General features: G+C 28.3%; 1 protein-coding gene and 1 further gene across 1 annotated transcript in view; one reads left to right on the forward strand and one right to left on the reverse strand.

Moving 5' to 3' along the window:
* The window catches only part of LOC117171857, a 600,209-nt gene that overhangs the window by 409,622 nt on the left and 182,079 nt on the right, over positions 1 to 8,508 (forward strand). The gene's annotated exons all lie outside the window — the stretch shown is intronic.
* LOC117172197 lies at positions 6,686 to 6,847 on the reverse strand.

The raw sequence follows: 8,508 nt of genomic DNA on the forward strand, positions 1-8,508 counted from the left end.
TGTCCAAGCTAAGTTTACCATCAGTGCGCCTCAAAGGTGTGCCGAGAGTTGCTTACAGCGTTCCAAGTGGCTCTTGGCAAACTATATGGGTTGGTGCTATCTGCGGGGAGCGGAGGGTAGAGGGGAAGTGACATTTTTCGCCGGACGCGCCGTCTATATTTATGGCGGGTAACTAAGCTCGCACCGCATGTACGTTTATAATATCTTTGAGTCGACCCAGCCTGGATTATGTCGAGTTTTCTGTTATCGTCGTGATATTGTTTTTGTTTACATCGAACTTAAAATGCCAAAAACAAAAAGGACATTGTGAGTTCGGAATCACAGAATTGTATATATATATATATATTGCTTTTAGTTCGGCCGCATACTTGTAGAGGCGCGATATGTACCGACTGGTTCCGACACATGCTTGTAGAGGCGCGACAGGCCGGTCGCGACAAATCATAGTGCATTTGAAATCCAAACTAGTAATAATCTAATTTTAATATATAAGTGAATGAAAAAATAATTTTAATATATCTTTACAAAGATATGTATACTTACACATGGTGATCCAAAAGATTGGTGAGCCGAAGATACGAAATTGCTAGTTCTAAAGAGTTGATATTCAAAAACTCTGAAAGCTTTTTGAAATAAAAATTAGTCCCAAAATGTAACAAAGAGGTCCTAAAATTTTGAATTCTGGTAAATTAAATATTTTTTCCTACGTATATTAAAATAAGGGCAATTTTTTGTATCTAAAATTGTTAGTATAAAATAATCATGACAAATCTGTATTTAAAAGTTTATTTTTAATTCAAGTTACATATTTTTTGGAAATAAGTAGAAAAGTGAATTAAAAGATTAAGCTAACCTTTATTTAAATTTAAATAGGCTACAAAAAATTTCTGGTTTACATCAACCAGAATTGTGGTTAAATATGCACTTATTGTTTTTTCTGGTTAAAGTAATTAAAATACTGAATATCAAGCTATAACTTCCTCATCACCCAAGGGCCAGGGCCATTTTTAGTATAAAAAGTCATTAAAGTATTATATTTTTACACTGCCAGGCCTTACATTTAACAACATTAATATAGTATATTTTTTGTTTTAATATCTGAGGTAATTAAATTTTTTAAACCGCAATCCTGAAAATAATATAAATCAATGCTAGAAATTCACAGAACTATTCAAAAAATTCTGCATTTAAAAATCAAATCGTAAACAATTATAAAGTGCAACATTCAAATTTAAGTTGGTTTTGAATGTAAGGGCTCAATATCGTAACATTGACGACTGTAAGCTTACTAACTGGATTGGGCTTAAATTAATGGCCTCCAAAATGAGATAATTCCCAAATACAAAAATTTAGAATTCTGCGTTCCAATTTTCAAATCAAAACGTTCAAAATTAAATAATTTGAATTTATCAGGTTATGCCTAAGTCATATTCAAAATTTAAAAAATATTACGGCTTGGGTTTTTAATTCATCAACTCTATGAAAAACTTTTTCAAATCATACAATTCGTGAAATTTCTGTTTATAATAATTACTCAATTTAAATATTTAAAAACGAAAATATATATGAAATATTTGAAATTAAATAATTTATCCATTTGAGCTTAAAATTATTTATATCCTAAAGCTGCAAAAAAATGTATTGCGGTATCATAAGTGATTCCATTTAAAACGTTTAAAATTAAATAATTTGAATTGACAGGTTATACTGTAAGAATATTAGAAATTTTACAAATATTGAGACTTTTAATTGTTAATTTATAAACTAGTTTCTTTGAGTAATAATTATTTGATTTGTTCACTTCTAAAAGAAAATAATTACACTGTGATTTCAATTGTTTTCATTTCATATATCTCTGATTTAAACCCTTTTAATTTCAGAGGCTTTGAAGTTATAATCGAATGTTTAAAACTGAATAATTTTGAATGGAATTATTTGATTACTAGAATGCTTCTAATTTGAAATAAGATTGTGGAATAATGATTTTCTTAATAATAATGATTTAATGAATAATGATTTTCTTAAGCTTAAACGCTTTTTTATATTTTGACATTGTCGACTTTTGAAAAGTTTAATACAAAAAATTTTTAAACTATGACTATGAACACTATCCATTTTAAAATATCCCAGTTCAAAATATCAAGCGGAAAGGTTTCCAAAAAGTTTTCATTCAATACTTGAAATACTTACAACTGCAAAATTCTAATTTGAAATAAAGGGAGTTTTAATGCATTTCAAAAAATAACTCCTTCTACCGCCCATAATTTGACGTGATATAAAATAATATATTTTATCACATTTTTCTAAGCTTTTGGGTTATAACAATTCTTTCCCGTAAATAAAATCACTGTTATTTTATGTTTTCCATCCAGTAGCCATCCTGATAATTGCTCCAAACATTATTCAGATTCCAGAATTTTCGTTGGATTTTGTATTCTGTTCAAATAAATTTAATTTACTTATTAGAATACTGCACAATTTAGGATACTCCTCGTGAGTATCCTAGATTGTTGCATGAAAAAATGTAATTTTTGGATTTTCCCCTATTTTGTATGCTGTGAAATTGGAATTTTCGCTTCTTCAAAAAAATTCGAAAAGTTGTTAAGATAATCTTTTAGGGCATTTAGAAAGCAAACTTTTTCTTCTTATGCCTTTTTTCAAATCATCCGCTATTGGGCTTAAGAGGTTCATTTTTGTGTGTTCTTTAGAATTTTTTAAATGCTATAACTCTAGTAATTTTTAATTTTATGAAAAACGTGAGCAGGATAAATTGTTAGACTTTTTAAATACTATAAATAACCGTACAGAGAATTCTTGAATGTTGAAAAAAAAGTTTCTCGAAAATATTCAAAATGCGTTCACTTTTTGAATTTTTATACAAAAACGGCTGGCTAACGAACTTGACCTTTATTTTAGGGCACTAAAAGATAATTCAGAAATTATCGTGCTGACAGACAGGCAGGCATAAATACATACTGATCGACAGACAGACACATTCCTGAAAACCTATATGAAAAAGTAATAACAAATTTGTAAATATTTTTTGGGTGCACAATGTTTGTTTTCTAATTTTTTCCCCTATCTTGCACAGTTTGATTGCAAAATGCAATTTTTGATTAGTTTTTGTGCGGTCAAAATTTGGTTTTTCTATTTTTCGAAAAAAACTCAAAAATATCGAAACGTAAAATTTTTCATTTCAAGTACTATGAACAATTATACAGATAATTTTTGAATCATGAAAAAATGTGTATTCAACAATATTCAAAATGGGCTCACTTTTAGTATTTTTATCCAAAATGTCTGAGCAACGAACTTGGCATTTAGCTTAGAACACTACGCGAGAAGAGCAAGGGTCAATCTAATAGATTCATTCTTTCAAAAGTATCGTTCTCACAGACAGACAACCACATTCGTGAAAACCTGTTTCAGATTCAGGGGGTCTCAAAACGTGGACCTTTTGACAAAAAATAGCGGAGTCAAATTTTACACAAATCTAATACCTTCTCTGATGAGAATGTAAAAATGATTTATTTGTCATGCATAATTTTTGGATAGTTCTGTTTTGGGTTTTTATCGTAAAAAATAGCATCAAAACATAAGAAATTAAATGTTTTGAAACCCTACACACGAGACGAAAAAGAAATGAAAAGACAAAAGTTGTGATTAGAATGTGCCCACGCAGCAAGCAGATTTTTTTTTTACTGTTAAAGAGATTCTTCATGATTAAAGCCAAAACTACGCATCTTACTAAAAAGTGGTTAATAACAAATTCTGTAGATCTTTTTTAAGTGCAAAATCTTTGTCATCTCGTCTTTTACTGTATTTTGCATAGTTTGGCCGAAAAATGTAATTTTTGGATTTTTCATTCTTTGCATGCTGTCAAAATTTGAATTTTTGATTTTTCAAGAAAATTTAATCTTGTAGGGCATTCAAAAAGCAATATTTTTCTTTTCTTAACTTTTTTTCATATCGTGCGTTATTTGGCTTAAAATGTTCATTTTCGCGTATTTTGTGGAATTTTGTAAAAGCTATAACTTTGTCTATTTTTTATTTATTAGACATACATACAGATAGACATATTCATAAAAACCTGTTTTTCGGATTCAGGGGGTCTCAAAACGTGGACATTTGACAAAAACTGGGAAGGGGGCAAATTTTACACTAATCTAATACCTACTCTAATGAGAATGTAGAAAATACACTGCAACCAAACTTTGTTTATGTTCACTACTATATCACCTTTCATTCGCTACATAATGATTTAAATGATGCTCGATTTATTAACTAAATTGCAAGTAAATATTCAATTAATAAAATCTGGTGAAAAAATATTATGCCATTTACATTAAACGGAACTAGCATTAATAATTTTATTTTTCAATATTAATTAACTTTTTTTAATATTATTGGTTTTAAAACTTTATTCAAATTAAAAATTTAACTACAGTTTTATTTTGATTTATCTAGATTGTAGTTAAATTTAATACAATTCAACAACATTAAACACATTAAACACATCAGACGAGAAATTCATTAAATTCAACTAAACTTCATTTCATTTTTTAATTCACCTAAATTTTATTTAAATTTTGAATTTAGCTCAATTTTATTTAAATTTTAAGTTTATTTTTACGAAATAATTTTTTAAAATGCGCTACAATTAATCTTCAAGTACAAATAGAATTTTTTTTAACTTATTCACTTAGTATCTCGAAAATTTCTCTTAAAAAAAAAAAAGAACCAAAAGCGAAATTAATTTAACTAAACTTTATTTTGTTTTTTAAATCACCTAAATTTTATTTAAATTTTTAATTTAGCTACATTTTATTTAATTATAAATTCAACTCAATTTATTAAAATTTGGAATTTAATTAAATTTTATTTAATTTTAAAATTTTTCTCAATTTCATTTAAATTTTAAATTTAGTTTTTACAAAATAATTTTTTAAATTGCACTACAATCAATCTTCAAGTACAAATAGAATTTTTATAACTTATTTAATTTCAGACGAATTCTTTTAGAAATTACGAATAAAAATGTCTAAAAAATTTCAGGTTATTTGATGTCCCAAGTTACAAATTAAAAATGAAAAATTGCTAAATATTATTAATTTTTCAAAAGTAATTGGGGCTTATAATTATCAATTAAAATTAGTTGCAAAAGATGATTGTGGAGTGATAAATTGAATACTTTACAATTCTAAGAAAATTCTAAGCTAAAGAAGATTCTCATGGAGTTGAAAATCGGTTTTTCATCAGTATTTCCAAGTAGCATTAAATAATAATTACTATTTTGCACCATATGTTCTACAAAATATCATATTTATCGAATAAGTGATTGAAAATTTGATTAAATGAGATATTTATATTGGAGATGTGTAGCCAAAATCAAATAAAACCAGCATTCACAGATGCTTTCCATATTTTAAAATGATTTTTACCTCATTCTAAACTGTCTTTAAAACATTCTTCATATATTTATATAGGCATGATCAAATGGCATACATTGCGAACTTAGTGACTTTTGAGGTTCGGGACGTCCAAATTCATTTTTTCCTCTCAAACTGCCAAAAAAATCTCCATTTCTAAATTTGTACATCAACTTCCTATGCATTCACATTTATTAAAAACATTGAGAACTCAAATAACACTCCACGATTTTTATGCAGAAACATAGGCATTTCCAGCAAACAAATTAATAAAAACGAAGAATTTTCAGAAAAGAAAGGACTTAAAATAATTTATTATCCTGAAGTAAATGCTTAATTTGAATTTAGCGCGCTTATCTCTAAAGATTTCGATTAGTCGACTGTTTGTATTCAATTGTTGACAATGAAGGTACGCACCATTGTAAAGATGGTATTCGAGAAAGCGTCATCATTTTGAACAGATTTACTATTTACGTGAAAATAGAACATTTTGCCAGCTTTCTAGAATTTTATATTTTGTTGCTTATATTGTGAAATTAGAGATTACTTCATAGGAAATGTATGAATTTCCGAATTAGTAACATTATAAATTAAATCCTTTTTATATTTTCTCGTACTTAATGTCACTTTTTAAATCTCATTCCGTGTGCACCATATGCTTTAGTCAAACAAAAATCACTCCAAAACAATATTAAGAAGATTCAAAAATATTTATTAATAAAATTCATTTGTGTGTGTGTGTATAATAGCTCTAAATTTCAACCTTTTTTCCAAGCATAATAGTTTTCTTTGAAATGCAAACTCTTAACGATAAATTTAAGGCATACAAACAGTTCAATAATGTAGAGTATTGGAAAATTGAAGTTGTATAAAATACCCAGCAAACATCGTTACAGAATAGATCTGTAACTGTTCTAGAACACAAAAAAACGTGTTCTAGAACAGGTTACGAACATGCGAGTAACTATGTTATCCCCTATACGCTAGAACAATTTTGTAATAGTTCTAGAACGCTGTGACTTAAATCTATAACATGTTTAGAACAATTCCAGAACTTAATTACAAATGTTGTATAAGAAATCTGTAACTGATCTAGAAGGCTGTAATATTATTACATTGTTATATACGCCACACAGCAATAGAATATCCCGGAATATTCGATTTGATCTCATTTATGTCCCGCGTTATTCCTGGGACAACCCATCGGAATATTCTCCGAGGTGGAAATTTTGATATCCCCGCAGATATATTTTGATCCGGGACAGCGCGCCCGCAGTCCCGACTAATAAAAATTATACGTCCAAGATATCCACGTCAGGGATATTCGCAAGAGTCAACTTGAACGTAGTGCAATGGAAGAACCTTGCCCTGGAGAAACCGGCCTGTTGTTAACGGTAGCCTCTACGCCAGGTAAGTATGCTTGTCGCCGCCTCGGCCACGGACCAAGACGGCAAGATTTAAATCTTCAAATAATAAATCAAATCTTTTTGTGTCAAATATTTACCCATGAATCGTGATTGGCCATTTATACCATCATGAATGTTGAAAACATAAATATACGAACTTATTTATTAAAGCTAAGACAAAATAATTATTCGTTTAAAATAATACACAATAGTAAATAATGTACGATATCAGAATTTGATTGAGTTACCCTGAATCTTTGGATTAAATCAGTATTTTTCGTCAGAAATTGTTATTTTTTATTTTTTTTTAAATTATATTTTGAAGAATATTCGCAACTACTTCACAACTTTAATTTTAGTCATTTACATCGTAAATAGGTATTTTTAATAAAAAATTATTAGGCTTCAAAGAAAATAAAAATTTGTTGTACAATTCGACGTTAAAGTAACGGTTTTTACTGAAAATGTTGATAAATATTTCAAAGAAGATTAACATTTTTAGGAAATTTCAAGGTTATGTTCACATAAATTATCATTTATGCTGTTAATTGATGAGATCGGTATTAAATTCACTAAAAATATTAGAGGTAAAATGTCAAAATTGTGTTTCGTCAAAACTCCATTATATCTCGGTACTTTAATTTCTTTTTTAATTTAAATTTTTCTTTATTACTTTTTTCCAGCCTAGACTTTAGCGAAATGATTTTGAATGTGTAGAAATAATTCAAAAATGTCGAAAAATGCCCCATAATTTTGTTTGAATCCCTGTGAGAAGCAAAGTATTCCGTCCTTACAAGGACTGAAAAAGCTCTATCATATGTTCAAATTATAACTTTAAGTATTATGATTGCGAGATCACTTTTTACAATTTAATTATACGTGCTTTTTGAAAAAAAAGTTAATAGCTAATCAGTCGACAATGCGTAGATGATAATTCGACTAGATAAGTCTAGAAAGCCAAGAATCCGAACGAAATTAAGGGTGTGTTTTGATATTTTATAAATATTTCTGGAACTTAAAAATAACTTGGGTTCAAACTAACCTAAGTGTGGTAAATTATAGAAAAATATTGGAGGCCAAATGTCAAAATTGTGTTTCATTGAAACTTTATTATTTCTCCGTAATTTATTTTTTAATTTTAATTTTTCTTTATTACTTTTTTTCAGCGTAGTTTTTAGACAAATTATTTTTAAATGTGTAGAAATAATTCGAAAATAATTCTCATAATTTCCTTCGGATTTCTGTGGGAAACAAAGCATTCTGCCCCCTGCTGGAAGTAAAAAGATTCAAAAAGATATAAACGTATTGATAGAATAAGATAGAGATATTCAATCATTCCCAAATGCACACTTTACATCCCACAAACTCTATATTTTTCTTCCCTGGCCCTATAACTCGCGTCTACTTAGATCTATCTATTTGTATCTCTGACTATCCCTTGCAGTTGCAACTATCTATCTTTTTCTACCCATAGTTTTCATAGCTGTCTATCATTCTCTATCACTGACTCTATCCCTTGTGGTCACGTGGCTATCTTTTTTGTCTTTGTTGTTCACAAATGCCTATCTTTATCTACCAGGTGTATACATATGAAACCGGTATTTTTTCCAGAAAAAAACACATTTATTTCAAGAGAATGATAACAAATATTTTATTCAAAGTATGCGCCCTCG

Source organism: Belonocnema kinseyi, chromosome 4 (genome assembly GCF_010883055.1).
Source record: "Belonocnema kinseyi isolate 2016_QV_RU_SX_M_011 chromosome 4, B_treatae_v1, whole genome shotgun sequence".
In the NCBI taxonomy this organism is placed as follows: domain Eukaryota; kingdom Metazoa; phylum Arthropoda; class Insecta; order Hymenoptera; family Cynipidae; genus Belonocnema; species Belonocnema kinseyi.